Source organism: Haliotis rubra, unplaced genomic scaffold (assembly GCF_003918875.1).
Source record: "Haliotis rubra isolate DU_JTF1 unplaced genomic scaffold, ASM391887v1 Scf1030, whole genome shotgun sequence".
Taxonomy (NCBI): domain Eukaryota; kingdom Metazoa; phylum Mollusca; class Gastropoda; order Lepetellida; family Haliotidae; genus Haliotis; species Haliotis rubra.
This window is the reverse complement of record NW_025764927.1, coordinates 124,930-147,328: the sequence shown is the minus strand read 5'-3', so window position 1 is coordinate 147,328 and position 22,399 is coordinate 124,930. Positions and strand designations below refer to the sequence as shown.

The 22,399-nt window shown below is 36.6% G+C and overlaps 1 protein-coding gene and 1 long non-coding RNA gene across 2 annotated transcripts in view; both read right to left on the bottom strand.

The window, feature by feature from the left end:
• LOC124272785 (coadhesin-like) overlaps window positions 1-22,399 on the bottom strand; it is a 136,410-nt gene that overhangs the window by 71,027 nt on the left and 42,984 nt on the right. The window lies entirely within an intron of this gene.
• On the bottom strand, window positions 4,821-8,491 carry LOC124272795. Its single transcript, XR_006897433.1, has 2 exons — window positions 8,394-8,491; window positions 4,821-6,474 (listed from the first exon to the last, which is right to left on the bottom strand). It is a non-coding gene; the product is annotated as an uncharacterized LOC124272795 (long non-coding RNA).

Sequence of the window (22,399 nt, the reverse complement as noted above, 5' to 3'; positions counted from 1 at the left end):
CACCAGAATCTCTAACACCGTCGACGCAACATACAAATATATAATCGATCAAAGTTTTACTACTTGGGGTTATTCTAGTAGCATGCGTAATTATCCGTCTTTTGATTACGTCCATGAAGAATATCAATATTGAAATCACCACTTATAATCGTCGACATAGTAAGATCGACTGCCTTGTGTATTGATTCATCGAACAAATGCCAATATTCGGAGCTCTTGTCGGCACGATAAAAAGTTCAAATCAAGTAGTTTCTTGTTTTACATTTAATTTGTATCCATATCGCCTCAAGCCCGACTATATCCAAATCATTCATTAAGGACGCACAAAACGTATCTTCCACATAGGCTGCTACAACGCCGCCACGAGTTTGTCTGTCTTTACGAAATGGTAGATGGAAGCCAGGGATTCTTACATCGATGTTGCTAGAAACGGACGTTAGCCAAATTTCTGTTAGACATATTACATCATAGAATCCGAGTTCAATTTTTGAATACCTAATTTCCCTTTAAGTCTACTGACATTTAAATGGACAGTCTTCAAATCTTTTGGACATTTAGGTCCTGGATTGGGGTGAATATCTCCACAACACAAAATCAATAACAAAACCATTAATGAAACGCAAAATTACTATAATCATCGAAATTTGAATATATGTAGATAAAGTGCAAATTACCTAATTGTTTGGAATGAAGAGCTGTAGCAAAATTACCCACTGCCTGTCTGTATTGTGATATGTCAGAAGCAGTAAAATGCATCTTAAAGCTGAATCTGAATTTCAACTTAAGTATGCAACATTCTGTTTGATGATAAGTTACACACATACAAAAGAACTAAAGCATAAAGAAGTTCAGTTTTACAGATAACAACTTTTGGTTTTTCACAAATATAGCAAGGTGTCGAACAAGACTGTCAGGCTGACTTGACTGCATCTACCCTAAGGCAGAATCCAGAACGTATGTGGCAAAACATGCTCGCAAAACAATGTTTGATAGTAATTGTAGATTTGGGGGAATATACATGTATTATTTCTACTTTTTCCTGAAAATCCTGGTATGTAACATTTTGATGTGAGTGGTGCCATGCGTCACGGCACCGATGTTTGGTTATTGATTATTTGATTTGAATCAGATATATGCGTACTTATTTCATGTGTGAATATTTCAAATGTAACCTACCTCTACATATTAGTTTTTCTCAGTAATAATCTCGTTACCTGTATATGCAGGTTTTCAAGAACGCAATAAGTATTTCAATGATCCTGTCCATGCTAAAAGTTAATGAACCAAAAAATGCCAGGATGAAAATTACCTATGCATTCATAAGACTGTATAATTTAAAATCGGTGTGTTTCAGTATTCGGAATTTGAAAGGCATTAGTTCATTGAGAACAATCTGCTCCAATGTTTAGTTGTTCTTACCCGTTGGCAAACCCTACTAATATCAACAATATTGTTCCTGTGTACCCTTCCCATGTATTGGCTATCTCAGGTGAAATGCGCTTGATACAGCACTATGAGTTGGCTTACAATGTCGGATGTATGGCAGTTTATGATATAATTAAAGTTGGCTTCCTTTACCTGGTGCACAAGTTGAATACATGAAGAATCCCGTTTCTTGTACGACAGGTATCGCTGCTGCTGTTGTTCCTAGAGACACAGTATGTGCCACACATTCTCCACTAGCGTCCTTGTATCCGAAGGATTTGATGACTCAAAGAGAAAACAGCGTGATGCGCATTCGGCACGGCTGGTTATGTTTGTCTTTGTCCACAGAACACCTACAGTAACTCTCTTGTTCTGGAAACCTACCAATGGTTCTACTTTGCATTCATCACAAGTGATGGCCGAACTTTTGATAAGACTGACGCAACCACAGGTTATCATCAAGATCAATTGTATGCTCATAGTTGAAAACCTCTTCACCTTCTCAACCATAAACTGACAATGACTACAATCCTTGTGTTCTGAAGACTCTTATATCTCAAACAATCGATCGTTTAAAAAATGTCAAAACACATTAAACAGCCTGACGTCACATTTACTGAGTCTGAAAGGACCATTGAGCAGTTCTGTCTGGTAACGGTAACGTCTATGTGAGTATTTGTCAAGACAGTTTAGGGGAATAATACAAAACAAATACTGCAAGTAACTATCCAAGCGGATGTTCTGTTTGTCTGAGATTTAAGAAAGAGATTGTCTTTCAAGGGAGCCATAATAAGTGAACTTTGGGATCTATCTAATAAACACACGCATAATGGACATTTTACTTCCAAAGCTAGATATGTTGGTTTGTTAGTTGACTATTTGGTCTTTGATTATCAATATGCCATCAACCTGTAAAAGGTTGTTGAGTCACGCATCAGATAGGGTATGGACAACGTTTGAGCAACGTGGACAGCGGTTAGAACACTGATTAAAGACTTCGTCAGTCGTTCGCTCCTGGGTTTAATATCCCACCTTGGTATAATGTGTAAATCCAATTGCACATGTATTCCGCCGTGATACTGCTAAACTGGCGTCAGCAACGTCCTATGCCGTCGATGTATGTTAACATGTAAAATAAATACACAAGTTTGTCTACGATTTATATTGGTTATCTCATTAAGCACCTGTTGCCGTCGTCGAAAGAGGCGACTAATGGGATCGGGCGGTCAGGCTCGTTGACACCTGTCATCGGTTCCCAATTGCGCAGGTCGATGTTCATGCTGTTGATCACTGGATTGTCTGGTCCAGACTCGATTATTTACAGCCCGCCGCCATATAGCTGGATTATTGCTGAGTGCGACGTAAAACTCAACTCATTCACTCACCTGTTGCCATCCTATCTTATTCATATATTGACCCTACTGTCTTAACTTACATTGTAGCTAATCATACAGACTCGTTAAACCTTTCACTTCATTTACTGTGATGACCGTAAGAACATTTATGCCACAACATATGTATATTGTAGTTTACTAGTTACTAAGATTTATCTTGACTGTGTTTAACCTAAAACGTGTCCTAAAGTATTTGAAACTTCGTGGTTGCATGCACTGACAGAGCACATTACCTGTTCAATTGTGCAGTCCTTGTTAAAGGTGTGAGGTGAATTGAATAATATGCTCACTTAAACGCAAACACCCGATGCCATCCGGAGTTGGTGGTGATTTATAATCACAAGCTTATTATCTAGTTTATAAGTACGACCTGACCTGGGTCTGTCATTTACACTCCCAGTATCGTTGTATCGGAGCCATAGGTTTGAGATGGTCTGTCTGGACACGCCGAAGTGTATTGCCACCTTATGCTGCGATGCCCCTCCTTGTAAACGGCCGATGGCGTTGTGTCGTTGAGCGTCTGTCAGTCTTGGCATTCTTTTGTCGTTTATACTGTCTTAAAACAAGTACTAGGAGTACTATTGATGTGGCTTTTTAAAGCCTGCAGTCAGCTCTGGATGATACACAATTTTATGATACTCGTGTATTTCATGTAGGGTGCGTTTTAGCGATTCAATACAAACGTGAGTGTAAAGTTACGTTTTTGTTCTGGTAAATCAACGTTCCTTTTTTTAAACGTTTTGTCGTAGGCAACTATTCCTCGACATTCATGGATTCTGCAAGGACTGATTTGAGTCGAATATTTTCCTAAAATTCCAATTGTTCCTATGTAAAGTTTCTTTTATTTTTTTTTATTTTTTATTTTTTTTGGGGGGGAAGAGTATGCATCTGGCATTAGTTAACATTCAAAGTCCTGACTGAGATGGAGGGATTTAAAGTATGTTCCAAGATTCAGGTAATATGTTCAGTAAATATCTAAAATAAACAAAAGTACCTTTGATACAATATTTTTCTTTTCATCACACATATCCCTAATACCTAAAATCTCTTTTTCTGCCCAATTCTTTATGAATTGTGTAGAATCTTTGAAATTGTGATTGACCCATATTGGTTGTGATAGAATTCCATTAATGTTATTTGGGTCAATATAGTGTTGTTGGTGAAATTGTTTCCATGTGTTTAGCACATCGTGCCAAAAGGATTTTCAATCTTAATAAATGTTTCAGAATTAAAGGTCAAAAGTTAAATATATCTTTGAAAGGTATATTGCATGGAATATTTTTATCACATTTTGTGAAATAGAGTCTTAAGGTGGATAATTTCGAAGCCTCAATAAGTATATTTGTATCAATCATTCTTAATCCTCCTTTTATGTATTACACTCCTCTGTATTTTATCCTTTGTATGATTTCAATTAATTGAAAAATAGTTTTTCAAGGGAAGAAATAAAGTCTGCTGATGGGTTGGGCAAACTATTGAAAATGGGAACTAATCTGGAAATTGTTAGGGTTTTCATTGCTGTTATCTTACCAATAAGCGTTAAATGTGTTTTTCTCCAAGATGCTATTAATTTCTTCCAGTCTCCTTCTGGTGTTGATTATCCATAATTCATCAAGATCTGGTATAAATTTAATATCTAGTGTATCAAACCCACCAGTTACCCATTCAATTTTCAGTGTGTGTGCGTGTGTGTCCGCCTGTGTGCGTGCGTGCGTGCGTGTGTATGTGTGTGTGTTTGTCCGGTCGTTCTAGTTTGAATTTCCCTGCCATACTTGCTCGATTTAATAATACGTGAAATATTTCATGACTTGAATAATACTTTATGCTGAAAAAGAATTATATCCGGAGCAATCTGACTGCTCAAAAGCAATAATAAGAAAAGCATAATTTATGGGTGTCAGCTTCTCTATTGTGAATAACACGACGTTTCGATTGGTGAAGATACAGTAAACAGGGTCAGTTTACTTGGGACTTTGATGATGAAGGAAAAGATATGCTTCGTTGTCCTGTAATAACATTTATTCATATTTTGAGCTTACAGTTTGATTGTATTTTCTAGCAGATAGCATTAAGTGAATAGGAATGACATTGTACAATACAGAGGGAAATCCACGAGCAGGGAATTTGTGTCATCTGCTTCCGGATTCAGATAATTTACAGTTTATAGAGGCAGACATTTACAACATGCTTCACGTTGAGGAATGTGGTAATAATCACATGCTCTGAACAGCATTAAACTTTATCTCACACAGACACACACACATTCACTAGCTCAGTGCATACAACAATATACTTTTGAATTGTTTACAGTACAAACGTAACATATTTTATGCAGAACAACAATACCAATAGATATATAACAATCATGGGCTTCATTCAGATAATAAGCTAAAATTACTCATATCATCAGAAGGAATCTGACGATATCTGGCGGCAATACTTAGACCTAAAACAAAATAAAAGTTTCATGAAGTCATTTTTGGAACGAAAATATTAACACAATATCAGCCAATGAAAGGGTGTCCAGGGTATCAAATTAACTGTCTGATCGCGATTCACAAGCTCAAAATACAGGCGGAATCGTACAGTCGACTCCCATGGATATGGAAAGGGTCTTGTCACTATTATCATAACGCGGAGCTTTAATATTGATGATAAATCCTTTATGATAACCAGTTAACTCATAGGAAATCATCGACGGTTATAAAGTATGGGAGAGTGATATCACTGATTAAATAGAAGCCAAACAAGAGAGACATATTTGAACAAGGTCTTAACAGTTGTGGCTAATAATACGTTTCACTCCACAGTAACACACGCAGGGAGTATTGTGTTCCAACGTTCTGATTAAAGCTGTTATGGTGGCTTTAACACTTCTCAAGAATTGCAAATTGTGTTCAAGAATTGTAAATTGTGTTCAAGAATTGCAATTTGTGTTCAAGAATTGTAAATTGTGTTCTGAAACTCGGTGGTTGTTGGTGAATGCAAGTGAGAGAATCTGTTGTGAGATAATTCAGAAAATATGACACAAAGAAAGTAATCTGCGGTGAAGCTAGAAGAGTGAAATGATGGCCACAAACAGGCATATTCTCCGGTGGAAACACAACATCTAACCATGAACTATGATAGCCGATATGCGTACCGCTAACCATGAACTATGATAGCCGCTGCCTGCGTTATCCACTTTTCTCCCCCCCCCCCCCCCAAAAAAAAAATGCCGTTGAAATACTTTTGAAATCGTCGTTTGACTAAAGTCACTCTCTGTTCTATACCCTGCAATGATTTTTATCTGACCTACCTTAAATCTCAGCCTAACATCATAAGAAACATTCCATGGTCGCACGGTTTTACGCACAAGATACTCGTGACCTTTCATTTGATGCTTTTTAAGCACAATTACGGATAATCAAGTGATGGGTGCTGCTACTGAGAGCGTAGCCGGAAGGTGCATTATACCAAGCCAGGTTGCTGAGGTAACATGTTTTCGTTTGATGCTGATAGTCAGCAGTTACACAAGTAAAGCCTGTTTCTGACAGGCACAGACTCATGCAAGCCTCTGCTGTTTGAATGGACTGGATAGCCCTGTTGTTGAAACCATTGAGGAATTTGTCGTGAAAGAGAGCGAAGCCTGATCCATATCCAGCAGAACCGCAACCTGAAATTAAAAGTAAACCATTTGATATTGATATTGATGTGTGTGTGTGTGCGCGCGTGTCCAGTGGCATGGAAAGCAAATCAACTATTGTGCTCGCTTCGACGTTAACACAGGACTTGGATTCAAATGAAATACCCATCACATTTGCTCTCCGCTCATCCCTTGAAGTTGCAAACTTTGACAAGCACGAAACTAACTAACTCTGAAATGCTAAAGCTAATAACATTAGACTCTTAAAAGCACATTCACTGCCTGAGTGAACCAGTTAAACAAAGCCATCCGTAGCCTCCATAAGTCCAAAGTTGCAGAGCCTGACAGACTACAGAATGAACATCTAATCTCTGGCGGATATTGTCTCAAACATCTAGATATGGCTGTACAATTACAGCATTCAACCTCACAGACTCCATCCTATACAGCAATGAACTAGCCAGCAAAGTGTACGCAGCATTCTTGAATAATAAACGTGCCTTCGACACGGTCTGACACAGTGGACTGTTTTTTAAGTTACACCAGCTCGGGATCACAGGACTCTCATGGAAGCTTCTATTCAATGCCGACACAGATCTGAGAAGCTCAGTTGCAGTGAATGGATCAATCACAGTACAACAAAAGGTACGACAGGTAGGAGTCCTATCTACAACTCTCTACCTCACATTCATAGACATACTCCTTGGTCTTGGTAACCCTAGCTAGCCGGTGACGTCACTTTGTTAGCGTTATCCCTAAGTGTCCTCCAGTCAATGTTAGATATTGTCTTTAAATATGCTAGGACGTGGAGATATGGACTCAATCCTTCAAAGTGTCATAAAGCTGGACCTCTACAGTAGAATGGCATATCACTGACAAAACTATCGGTATGTCCACAATATCCTCCACTCGTCACCTAGGGAAGCAAGTCAACAATTACCTGAAGAATGATGACTCTGTGACTCCTGCAAGAAAGCTAAGGCCTGCTTTCATGCCCTGATGGGAATAGGATTGAAACCCAAAGGAGTCAACCCTGTATGATACAATGTAGGTGTGTAGGTATCATACAGATCGCGCATATGGTTACATGATATCAAGACGCGTCTAATATGATCGAGGTAGCTGTTGCTGCAAAGTTCATATGTTGTCTCTGTATTCTGTGGAAAAGCAACCCATTGCCGAGCCATATGGTCTCACCGATAATTCCACCGGAACTATATTGGTCATTGTTGTCCAGAAGGTATCATACAGATCGCGCATATCGTTGCATGATATCAGGGCGTGTCGTATAAGGTCGAGGTACTGTTGCTGCAACAGTGACCAATATAGTTCCTGTGGAACTATCGGTGAGCCTCAACAGAACTGATGACCAAACGCTAATGGGAAGGCCTTGTCCTATAGATATGGACTGTGTAACTGCTGATGAATTCAGAGACTTATGTGCATTGTTTGCCATGAATACAGTGGCCGTCTACCAGACAGAGCTTATTGTACAGACATTGGCTGCCCCTGGAAACCACGATTCCAGCAGGCGAAATCCAGCTGCCTACCCCGTATTTTCACAATCCTCTTTTCAATCCATCTAACAATCCTCCCCCCTTCTACAATATTTTTAAATGTCTCTTCACGTGCACTGTCCTAATTTATGCATTAATAATCTCCAAAAGGAGGAAATAATATCGTACATTAACTTAAGTGACAGATTTCTCACGCAATATACAAATTTAGCACTTCATTCATGATCTGCTTCTAAATTATGTTCGGGGCGTTGTTTTGATGATAATCCATACAAAAATATGTCACAAATGATGGTAAATAACAGTTTTGGCAGTTTTGTTCCAAGTTACGTTTCCGCTAAACCCATACTTACTTCTTTAGTTTCTTTTGATTCACCTTTGCTGGGCGGTTTGTTGCGACATGAAACACGGTTATTTGTTTCAAATACTCACCCTGGACACAACTGCTGCCAAGTCTGACGTACATGATGTCACACACACAAAATCCGTTATTGCAGACAACGTTTGACCCAGAACAGGTGGAGCAGCAGGTGCCAAAGTTTGGTGCTGTTGCTGAAAAAATATGATAATCACTATACCCGAAAAGCAAAGACATTCTATTTGAATAGACATGGTATATTTCGGCTATTTCATTTATTTCGTTTCATCAGGGACCGTCCATTGGATAACTGAATTTCGAACGTTTTTACGTAAGTGGTTTCCTTCTTATCAGTTATGTCTGAAAAAGGAAAACACATTAATAACAGAAATAAATTATTTGTTTCCTTATTTCTAATGTTTCTAGTGAATGGGTGAGTGACGCCGCTTTTAGCAATATTGCAGCAATTTCACACCAGAAATTGGCTTCCATACACATATAATACTGCCTCCGAGCCGACCTAACCTTGCTTTAAACTTGCATGGTAACAAAAGTACTTTCTTTCAATGTCATTAACGCACAGACGAACAGACGCCTTATCCACTTGAGCTATATATTGGAAAGCAGACAAACGCATAACCAAAATGATTTTACTCACACAATAAGTATGACAACATCCAAACCTAATCCTAAATGACTATGTAGAGAACGACGTTCTAACAATACCGAACATATATAGTGCTTAATTATTTATCATTTTGTGACCCAGTAATCTCATGGTTTATTGTTCAAACACATTTTTATTTCGCAAAACAGAAACCTGAATTGGCGAACAAAGGCTTAAGTTAACGTCGCTTCAGTCTACATAATTTACATAAGCTGGATACAGAACATAGTTAAATGAAAAACGCAACAACTAGAAAGTAAAAGAATGATACTGGGGAAATGGACACTTATACACAATGTCATAACTATGATTACATAAAAATACTTGAACTTAAGGAGTGGGTTATGTCTAGTAATGCCTGCAGCTGCAAATCAGAAATATAAAATATAAAACATGAAGTACATTGGGTATATATATATATATATTGTGGTGATATTCACAGGACGAATTTACTTTTAGTAAGGTGTAATGAATGTAGGACTTTACTGTTAGTTGATTTATTCACTGAGTCATTACCATAAAGTATTCTTTTTGTTTGAATATTTTTGATAATTTGATAATTTCGACATAAGAAAAGGTAGTGAACAGCGTGTTCGTTATCGTGACCACATGAACATCTGGATGTTTCGGATATGTGTCTATTATCACTTCATAGTCCAGGCAATATATACTTAGACCTAGAACAAATTACAAAAATCAATGAAAACATATATTAAAAATGTAGATAAATGTAAGTGGTGGAAAGCTCGTTTTAAGCGTTAAAATATCTAAATGGAACGCTGTAGAATCGAAGGAAGACAACAGTTGTGGGATACAGGTACTACCGGCCGACATATTTACAAACTCAGACCATCTTTAAAATCTGGTCCTAAAATTCGTCGTCGCAAAAGGCGTGATGAGGTCATTCTACTTCGTCTCAGACGTGGACACTGTGGGCTAAATGCTTACAGGAGTATTATAGATAAGACGGTATCTTCTAAATGTGGCCATTGCAATTTGGAGACGCCTGAAAATATTGAACATTATCTTATTACATGCCCTGAGCATAAGAACAGAGAAAAAATCTCAGAAGTGCTGTACTTAAGGTTGATGATATATTTTCTTTAGAAACAGTTTTTGGCCCCAATATCATGATTTTATCAGTTTTAAATTTTGTCTCGCCATCTGAAAAATATGACGTAATCTTCTCAGGCTCTCAATGGCTTACACGGATTTTGTTCTGTGATTTTAAATCATTTTAACGCTCCGTCATCTTAACCTTCCACTTTTTTAATGAATGAGTATTTCATGTTTCAGGAATGAAAGTAATTACTTAAGGTTTTTAATCCGTAAGAAGAAGCAAATGTTATTCGATATATCTAAACGTCTATCCAGAAGAATGTTAATATGCTGTCGTTTCTTTTTATTTCTAAACGATTCCTTTTTGCGATGTAATAATCTGTGATTTATATTAAGTCAAGTCAGAGTGTTGGGCGCAAATACCCCTCTTACTGGCCCACGTCGCCCTAAAACTACAAAACCAACCAACCAACGAAGGATGACAGTTTTGCAACAAACGTTTTACGAATATGAGGCAAGATCAATACATGTTTTGGTAGGTAAGCAACGCCCGAACTTTGTGAATTTGATATATACCATTAATAAAGGGTCAAATGATATGTAGAACATGTAAAGAAAAGTTTCTCAGAAGTAATAGAACTAAGAGTGTCATCATAATGTTCAGTGTGGTAACAAACATGACACATTGTGACATACAGACATAAAGTGCAAATATCAATAGCAAACATCAGGTGTACAGACCAACCAATGATGTTCAAATATGTTATTTTTCCCAGGCAAAAGCCCTATACTACCCTATTTCAAGGCAAATTTTAAAAATGTTCCTAACAATCGATTTCTCTCTGAAAACTTGAATCAATTAAAATAAATTCTTTTGCAATTTGTTCTATTTATTATATTTTTACTGTTTTAAAAAAAACAAAAAACACACACGCTACAGATTTTGAAAAAATTCAAGAGTGGTACAAAACACGATTTTCACATTATAAAAACAATCCATGACATGAAGTCCAGGACTTATAAACGGTGCTGATATTGCACTCCAGTTCATTCTGGAAAACATCACAAGTTGGCACAGTGTTTTTTAATCTGCTTCCAAAAATGAGGTTTTTGAAGATGATGATAATAATATTGAGAGGGACATTGTTTTTGTCTGGAAAACCAAGCAATACCTCCTTTTGTTAATTTAATATTGATTTGAGTTTTTTTCAATTTTAGCCAGATTACACGTTTTTGCCAGATATGATAATCTTTGCTGCAAGCCCAGAACATGTGATCAAGTATCTCATTTTCGTTCAGGCAAAAGCTGCATTTTGCATTATCTATATTTCCAATTATAAATAACATTTTATTTGTCGGTTAGATGTGATGTAATATTCTATATTGGAACCACTGTATGTTACTGGTATTTGTACATCTAAATGGCATTTTGCTATAACTGTGCCAGTCGTCAGATAAATCTTCGTTATTTAAAATATGTTCTACAATGTAATTCATATTCGCTGGTAAAATTGGATAAGGTATTTTTGACAGAGTGTTAAAATCTAGGTTAAGTGTTTTCAAATATAGCTTTGCTGATCTAATGAGACCAGTAAACGATAGAAAATCAGTTTTCAAAGCAATATATATTGTCATTTACGTGAAGTGAATCGTTGATCAATCGAACTCCTTTGTCAAACCATTGTTTATAAAACACTGGTTTACATCCTACACAAATGCTTTTGTTGTTCCAGAGAATTTCGGCAAGTATGTCATGTACATCATGGTCAGATTTGTTTCGTGATATAAATTGCCACCAAGCAGTTAATACAGCCCTATAATATTTATTGTGGTTCACTGGAAAACATTCCTCTTTCAGGTATTGACAATTATAGTCAAATACATTGCCAGTGCCAAACTTTGGGAGATCAGAAATGAATAAATAACACCAGTTAGACTTACGTCTGAAAAAACTTCTAACCATTGATAATTGTTTAGCCTGCATTAATGTCTTTATATTTGGCATATTTAGGCCTCCATTTTGTTTGTCACAGATCAATTAAATTGGCTTCTCTTAAGTTCCGGTTTGATGTTTCGGATAAAGTTAAAACGTTGTTGGAATTTACTTAGAATTTCATTATCTGGGTTAGGAAGCGTACTAAATAGATGATTTAACTTTGGAATTATCAAAAATTCCAAAACAGTATTTCTTCCAAAAGGAGTAATATTACGCGTAGATCAAATGGACATTAATGTTTCACAACTTCTTAAGTTTTCTTTGTGTTTTGTCGATGTTAACATTTAAACCTGAAAATATGGCAAAGGAGCTTAGCACGTTAAATACTGCATAGAAGCAACCATCCAAAGTGCGTGTTGCGTCGTCAGCAAATTGATTAAGTAAATATGCAAAGTTGCCGATCGAAATGCCCTGAATATACTTATTATCATTTCGTATCATTATTGCTAATATCTCCGCACATAAAATAAGATGTAAAGGGAAAGTGGATCCCCTTGGCGACAACCTCTTTGAATATCAAACATATCCGATCCATAACCATTAACAAGAACATTAGATTCAATACCTTGATATAGAATTCTGAACCATTTTCGAATTGATTCGCCAAAGTTTAGTGTTTTATCAATAAATTACCAATCTACCGAAGTCAGTAAGCATCAGAAGACCAGGAATTTGGTGAGTTTCTGTATATAATATTTTAGGTATTAAATTTATCTTTGACTGACTGACTGAGTTTGCTTTTACGCCCTTTTAGCAATATTCTAGCAACATCACGACGGATTTTATCTTGGAATTTCCCCGCTATATCTATCTGACATGAAACCTTTTTTATCATCATTTTTTAATTTAATGAGTTAACTGAACTGTTTTTTCCTTTTAGATACCTCTTTGAAGCCAATTTATAGACAACAGACAATAGGGAGATTGGTCTCCAGTGTTTTAAGTACGGTTTGATTTCTTACCTTTAGGTATACACGTTATAGGTCCACGTTTTAAAGAAATAGATAATTCCCCTTTCGGGTAAGACATACATATATAATGATCTGATGATATATTCATTTGTATCAATCCAAAAAAAATTGTCATGAAAGTATATGTAGCCTTTACCATTGTTATTGCTATATAATGTAGAATAGAAAGACTTAACTTCGTCTTGTATCTCTTGTTGTTTTGTGAGAGTTTTTCCACCATTAGTGTTTCCAACCCAACATTGAGAGGGTTTTTTGTCCTTTTCGGTCCAAACTGCCTTTGATCTAACTATAAGACACTGAGGGTTTTTTTATTTGAATTTTCTAGCCGTTCATTATGGTCATTAATTTGTTCTAATAAGGTAGATTTAGAGTTTGTGTCATTAGTTCTGTCGTTTCTTCTATATTGTCTATTAAATATATTTCTTCTTTATCTCTCTGGCGTTTCTTATTTGACGAATATTATAAAGTGTCTCCAATGATTTAACACAGATGTACAAGCAGCAGATGTTATTCAGCTTTTTGGAAAGTGATATAATGTTCTCAGAGTGTAATACCCATTATGGTTTACAGAAGCGCCATGTCTATACTTAGATCAAACTGAGAAAAACTGTGAAAACTCTATGATGGTAAACACTTAAATCGAAAGGAGACCCTTCTGACGGTTTGCACTCATATTTCGAGTACCAAGGGATAATATATAATATGAGAAAGACATTTATACAGAGATTAAGCTATCCTCACAAAATCCTGTCAAAAATGAAGAGATCCCCGTACACTTAAAAATAACATAAATCCAACAGGAATCCACCAATAAACACATAACACATATACTGATCCCACAAGTGCACAGAAACGAAACTGGGAACAATCATCCACTATTAGACCACGTGTACAGGCATCATGAAAAGCACGTGCTGGCGTGTATTCACACATGTTGCCACACCCTCTACTCGCTTCCATATCGTATATATACTAGTGTTTATATAAATATATGAAGAGAACAACTTATCTTACACAAAACTTGATAAACCATATCCCTCCTTTTGGTGGGAAATTAAATTTGACGGGGAAACCTTTTGGCGGGGAGAAGGAGTAATATAGAGAAACTCATTAAACAGGTACCGGAAGTACTATGAATAATGTAAACACTAGGGCTGGATATTGCCCTGATTCTCATATTGCGATATACTGCAATAATTTAAGAGATATTGCAATACATATTGTGATATATTGACTGGAAGGTTTCTGCCCAAGTGTGTACATAATAGATTCATTTTAGCTCTCTGTGTGCGACATCGTCTTCTTAGTTGCTCTCCGTCCCCATTGTGAATGGCCCAATGGTTTACAAATAAATGAAATGATATTGAGCCTGAATGTTGAAAGTTTAATTGAAGTACTGTACTTGAGGTTTTACTAACATAATAATAAATTGAATAGAATAACATGATTTTCATAATCAGCGCTGTTTTCTTGAAAGGAATGCACTTCAATGCAGTATGTAATTAGTGTTACTGTATGTCAGTGATTCAATCAGATTCAACTCCACTATAAACATGTGTTGACATGAGCTATTGCAAAATGAGAAGAAAAACAACATGATTTAGGTGAACTGCTTGAGCTTAAAATCTCATGTGACATCCAATAAGTAAGATCCTTGACTAGAATATCATTATACAGTCCTACAAAATTTTTAAGACTTTGGCCTTTATAATAAATTAATAACATATGTCCCATTATAAAACAAACAAAATGGTCACTCAAAGCCAGAGGCTCTACTATTAAGTCTAAATAAAGGTTGATAAAATCTTTGAAGGGCATTGAGAAGTCGAATGCATAAAAAAGCAAGATTTTCTAAAAAGATTGCTTTTCTAAAAGGACTTGTCCATTTGAGGTCATTTAATTTCTTAAAAAAGGTGGTACAAGAAACCATTCGATCCCACAAAACTTTAAGCATTTGTTAGAATATTTAGCACTTTTGGAGTCACTTATAAAGACACTTCCACTTGTAAAATGTTACATGAAACCAATAGAAATAAAAGTATATTTGGTACTTTTAGAACAAATTTTGTTGCTTTGGCAATCAAGGGCAGACAATACAAGGGGGCTAATTCTGGATGACCCAATATATTGCAGATTGTGAACCATATCGCGATAAACGTATCGCGAGATACTGTACAGGTATATACCGGTTTACCGGACATATTGCACAACCCTAGTAAACACTTTCCCTATGTGATTGCGACGATTGTCAGAGGTACAATAATATTTCAGTCATATTTTTGCCAAATCGAAGTCGGAATCTTAGGATATCTTGTTTCCAAGACAATCTCAGTTCCCACAACCGTAACACGTGTCCACAGTTTCGTCGCTTGTCGTCCAAGAATTGCCCTACACTTTTTCATGAATGGACATATATTTTTCATGGCTTGCCTTTCAAGAATTTACGAGCGCCGTATACCGCCTCACGGTCTGTCATATGAATACAGATGGCGATTATTGATTGCGAGGCGGATTGCTTTTGTTGTCTTTGATACTCAGACATGGGTAGTCTGTGAACGATTTTAAGGTATATATTGTCTTCTTGATCTTCAGTGAACCTGAGTGCATTCACCATGAAATTTCTCAATGTACTTTCGGTGTTTTCTTGTGTTTGTTCTGAAATACCGTTGCACAAGAGGTTTGATTTCAGGTCATGTATATCTTTAAGGATAACTTGTTTGTCAGGAACTGATTTGGCTTTTCATAACTCGGCTATTTCCTTGTGGAGAGATGTTGTGAAACCACGTGTTCTACTCCACTAACAGTTTGCTTAATGTCTGATATCTCATTTTAATAGAGTCAATGGAGGCTTGTAAATTCTCCAATTTCCCCCATCATGTTGCTCTCGTCGAGTCGGACATTGATTGTAGGTTCACACTTTCCCATGGAAATTCAATACATGTATTGTCAAGAGATTATATAATCTTCCAAAATATTAAGTAGGTAGTTTGTTGGGTATTTTAGACAAAAGTTAGAGACTGTAATTGAGTAAAATTCCACTACATAATCGCGCTCTGTAAACATGATTAAGAATATCTTTGGGTAAGATATTCTGTCTTCTGTCTGCCATCGTTGTTCAACATTTCAAGACCGACCGTGCTTGTCTATTCAACTGTTGTAAACAACCTTCAATCGATATAAATCTGTTGTCACTGTAAATGTCTGGTGAGTTAATATTGTATATTTGTAACCCAATATTTTAGATTTGTGACTCAATTGCATTGTACTAGATATCTGTACTGTCATTCATTGTAGTTTGCTCATTGTTTGTTCAATATATTATGGAATATATTAGACTTGTCCTTTCGTCACGGCAAATTATTAACCGTAACACTTAGAATGTCCTGTAATTGGTGTTCCTTTATATGTTGTCGTGACTGGTGCCAGGAAGGGCACTGCATATTGTTCTTAATGCGTCTAAGGGCAATAAAATCGCCTGTTCAGTCGTACAGTAATCCCATATATGACAACAGTAATAAAAAAGTGGCAACATAAAGGACATATATAACGTATTTAACGTTCATCGAATTTAACAGTATTTTAAAGTTTTCAGACAATTGATCATTGGACTAATTTTCTTTATTGTGTAATTATTCTTTATCACTTACGTTCCAGGGATAATCGCTTTTAAGTGTAACACCTAAGTATTTATAGTTTTCAACTTCCTTAATAGTTTCACAATTCATTGATACATTTGGCATTTACTTTATTGATTATTCTACATTTACTGTAGAATCGCCAGGCATAAATCCAGATTTGGTAGAATAGTGTACGTAGTTTGGTAGTTTGATAGAATATTGTTATCTCTGAAGAAGAAACGTATTTTAAAAATGCATTTTTCAAAAGCTTTAGCGGCACAGCTAGTTAGCGCAACTGATCTATTAATTTGAGCAATCGTGTCCATCACCTTTCTTATGAACCCACGAATCCATTGCTATATGACCAGATGGTGGTCACATGAATACGTGCAAACACCTAGTTGCGCGTACGGCAACGTGCAGTGAACTTGGACAAAGTACTGTGACCATGTGTCCCAGTGCTCGTAACCGTGAATGGGTACCTCGTTACGATGAGAAAGCCACAATAACTCGGTGCGCCTAATGGCTGCAAGAGTTACATACTCCCCAGGGAGTTGACATTGATAATACGATGTGCCGTTGAGATTGACATCCAATGATCGAGGGAAAACATACCAGCGCCTTGAGCATGCACTAGTTGCGTGGATATGTGCGCTATATAACTATCCTATTATAATAATAATAATTATGAAGCGGATTTACGGAAGCTAGTTTCCAAGATGAAGGGAAAGGTTTATTACGAAGGGAGATGTTAAACAACTTAGCTATCAACGGCGGTATAGCCAATGAAGATAATTGCAATACAATCTTTCCGATGCCACCAGGCCTAGTGGCTTTTGATGTATCTAAACTCAAAAAAGTATCTCGAACATCTCCAATACTTATTGTGATTGATGACAAAGGATTGATCGATTTCACGCAGTTCGATATCAGGCAGATCAGCATTAGAATTAACAACTTTGGATTGCCCTCAGAAAAATGAGTTGAGTACATCCGCTATATCTTGTTCATTGTCATAAACTATGTTATTGGAGACAATTGACAGAAACGATGATTTAACAGAACTTGTTTTTATATAACTCTTAACTAATCGCCACCACATTTTAGCACCATGAGTATGAGTATTACGTATAATAGTTTCATCACGTTTGCATTTCTAACACTTCACATTACTTTGTTAGGGCGCGATCTGAACTTAGATTAACCCTTAGGGCGGTTTCGTTTTTCAGCAGTCTTATGTACACAATTGCCTTCCTTACTGAGGATCGGATTTCGTTATTTATCCATGCCTGAACTTTGATTCTAATTGATACAGTTTTATTTGGGATGTATTCAGTCATGACATTCAACATTAACGATGTAAGATTTTCAGTGATATTATCAACATTCTCCGAAGAGAAAAGTATGTCTGAGTTTATCCCGTTAATACCTTCATTCATACCATTAACATCTGCGGCAGAATAAGCATAGATTTTCCTTTTGAAAGAATGATTGTTCTGTACAGTTTCTGTTATATTAAGGAACACAGGGCAGCTATATAGGATCTAATACACCAGAATCTCTAACAACGTCGACGCGAGATACAAATATAAAATCGATCAAAGTTTTACTACTTGGGTTTTTTCTAGTAGCATGCGTAATTATCCGTCTTTTGATTATGTCCATGAAGAATATCAATATTGAAATCACCGACATAGTAAGATCGACTGCCTTGTGTATTGATTCATCGAACAAATGCCAATATTCGGAGCTCTTGTCGGCACGATAAAAAGTTCCAATCAAGTAGTTTCTTGTTTTACATTTAATTTGTATCCATATCGCCTCAAGCCCGACTATGTCCAAATCATTCATTAAGGACGCACAAATAGTGTCTTCAACATAGGCTGCTACAACGCCGCCACGAGTTTGTCTGTCTTTACGAAATGGTAGATGGAAGCCAGGGATTCTTACATCGATGTTGCTAGAAACGGACGTTAGCCAAGTTTCTGTTAGACATATTACATCAAAGAATCCGAGTTCAATTTTTGAATACCTAATTTCCCTTTAAGTCTACGGACATTTAAATGGACAGTCTTCAAATCTTTTGGACATTTAGGTCCTGGATTGGGGTGAATATCTCCACAACACAAAATCAATAACAAAAACATTAATGAAACGCAAGTACTATAATCATCGAAATTTGTATATATGTAGATAAAGTGCAAATTTACCTAATTGTTTGGAATGAAGAGCTGTAGCAAAAGTACCCACTGCCTGTCTGTATTGTGAGATGTCAACTCTCATCAAAATTCATAAACATACACTAGTAAATAGGCAGCGGGTATTGGTGGTTCATAAGGGTATACTAGGCATACACCAACAACGTCAACAGCTTCGTACATAGTAGTTTCTATTTTGATACATAGTCTAATGTAGAATAAAAGCAAAGCAATGTAAACATACATTTAAAGTTTTAACTTGTTGTGGTTATTAAGAAACACAACGACCATATGAAATGGCATAACTCGTACATTTCTACACAGTGCTTAAAAAGAAAACACCCGCACTGAATAGTAAGAGTGTATAAGAATATATAAACGCAGGTAACAGACATATGGAAGATAATATGAAAATACTAAATCTTGGCATCACTTGAATTTTTGCACATAGGTGACTGAGCTATTAACAGTGATGGAAATATTTTTCCTTCAATGCACATTTCTTTCCTTTTGAACAGAAAGGCGACAGTCCTTACAAATATGTTCACCATAGTTTTCAATATATGATTTACTAGTTTGAAATACACATATAAATGACAGAAGCAGTAAAATGCATCTTAAAGCTGAATATGAATTTCAACGTAAGTATGCAACATTCTGTTTGATGATAAGTTACACAATACAAAAGAACTAAAGCATAAAAAAGTTCAGTTTTACAGATAACAACTTTTGTTTTTTTACAAATATAGCAAGGTGTCGAACAAGACTCTTCCGGCGTTGTCAAGCTGACTTGACTGCATCTACCCTACACCAGAATCCAGAACGTATGTGGCAAAACATGCTCGCAAAACAATGTTTGATAGTAATTGTAGATTTGGGGGAATATACATGTATTATTTCTACTTTTTCCTGAAAATCCTGGTATGTAACATTTTGATGTGAGTGGTGCCATGCGTCACGGCACCGATGTTTGGTTATTGATTATTTGATTTGAATCAGATATATGCGTACTTATTTCATGTTTGAATATTTCAAATGTAACCTACCTCTACATATTAGTTTTTCTCAGTAATAATCTATATTACCTGTATATGCAGGTTTTCAAGAACGCAATAAGTATTTCAATGATCCTGTCCATGCTAAAAGTTAATGAACCAAAAAATGCCAGGATGAAAATTACCTATATATTCATAAGACTGTATAATTTAAAATCGGTGTGTTTCAGTATTCGGAATTTGAAAGGCATTAGTTCATTGAGAACAATCTGCAGCAATGTTTAGTTGTTCTTACCCCGTTGGCAAACCCTACTAATATCAACAATATTGTTCCTGTGTACCCTTCCCATGTATTGGCTATCTTAGGTGACATGCGCTTGATACAGCACCATGGTTTGGCTTATAAAGTCGGATGTATGGCTGTTTATGATATAATTAAAGTTCGCCTCCTTTACCTGGTGCACAAGTTGAATACATGAAGAATCCCGTTTCTTGTACGACAGGTATCACTGCTGCTGTTGTTCCCAGAGACACAGTATGTGCCACACATTCTCCACTAGCGTCCTTGTATCCGAAGGACTTGATGACTCCAAAGAGAAAACAGCGTGATGCGCATTCGGCACGGCTGGTGATGTTTGTCTTTGTCCACAGAACACCTACAGTAACTCTCTTGTTCTGGAAACCTACCAATGGTTCTTCTTTGCATTCATCACAAGTAATGGCCGAACTTTTGACAAGACTGACGCAACCACAGGTTATCATCAAGATCAATTGTATGCTCATAGTTGAAAACCTCTTCACCTTCTCAACCATAAACGGACAATGACTAAAATCCTTGTGTTCTGAACACTCTTATAGCTCAAACAATCGATCGTAAAAAAAACTTCAAAACCATTTAACAGCCTGACGTCTCATTTACTGAGTCTAATAGGACCATTGAGCAGTTCTGTCTGGTAACAGTAACGTCTATGTGAGTATTTGTCAAGACAGTTTAGGTGATCAATACAAAACAAAAACTGCAAGTAACTATCCAATCGGATGTTCTGTTTGTCTGAATTTAAGAAAGAGATTGTCTTTCAAGGGACCCATAATAAGTGAATTTTGGGATCTATCTAATAAACACACGCATAACGGACATTTTACTTCCAAAAGCTAGATATGTTGGTTTGTTAGTTGGCTATTTGGTCTTTGATTATCAATATGCCATCAACCTGTAAAAGGTTGTTGAGTCACGCATCAGATAGGTATGGACAACGTTTGAGCAACGTGGACAGCCGTTAGAACACTGATTGAAGCGTTCGTTCGTTCGCTCCTGGGTAATTCCCCACCTTGGTATAATGTGTAAATCCAATTTCACATGTATTCCGCCGTGATATTGCTAAACTGTCGTCAGCAACGTCCTATGGCGACGAGGTGGTTAACATAAGATTTACAAATTAAAACATGATAAGTTTATCTACTACTTACATTGGCTATCTCATTATGCACCTGTTGCTGTCCCATATTATTCATAACCTTACTGCCTTAACTTACATTCAAGGTAATCATACAGACTCGCTAATCTTTCACTAATTTACTGTGAAGACCTTGGAGAAACATTGCCCGTGCATGAGTTTGTGAAAGATGTCACCTTTACGCGAACGTCCGGTGCCATCACCAGTTGGAGTTGATTTATAATCACAGGTTTATTATGTAGTTTATAAGTACTGTTTTCAGTAGACATTTAATATGGTTATGGCAATAGTTTTGTCGTTTGTATGAAATAATATCAAGAATAATACAGTTGAAAATAAAAGCAAAGACAATTAAGTAGAGGTAAAGGTATTCTTTCATATCTCGCTCGTCGCGCCGAAGACCCGTGTTTGATGCGTAAAGCCCATTCCTGGTGTCTCTCCCCAACCCCTCCCCCGTGATATTGCTAAAGCGGCGGAAAACCTCACTCACTCAATCTCTCTGGTGTGAATCAAGTCACTCAAACTAAACATGGCATGTCAAAATATTTATGTTTCCTTTTAGTGCATAGGCAAAACACGCTCTACCAAAATATTGTGATATTTGTTTCAGTGTGAAAGAAACTATAGACAATATTTCGTTGAGTGAGGTTACGATTGGAACATAAGTCATAGCCCCATTAATAACTCTTCAGCACGTTTAGTTACGCTATTTGCAACTATGATAGGGCATCGCGTTCATTTACAGCAGTTCTATCAGTAACACGTTCTCAATCGTAGTGCATTTGAAATTTTTCTTGGCCCCAACTGCAAACAAACCTATATTCAGCTAAGAAAAATAAGAATTGCTGAGGAAACGTAAGGTTTAACATGTTACTGGAAGGCCCACGGTCCCATGTTTGGTGATCTACCTTCGGTTTCTGGCGACCAGTAGCCCGGTTTAAAAAGATGTAACTAGGAATAGTTACATCTTTTTAAATGTTTCTGTGCTAACCTCAAATAAACTAATGTGATGTGAGGGAAATTTCCCGAGGCAAAGGGCTTACGTTTTCAAACAAAACTTCGGAGTCAGTATTAATCCAACTTATGAACCAACCGAAGATATACTTTAGATGAGGGAAATTCC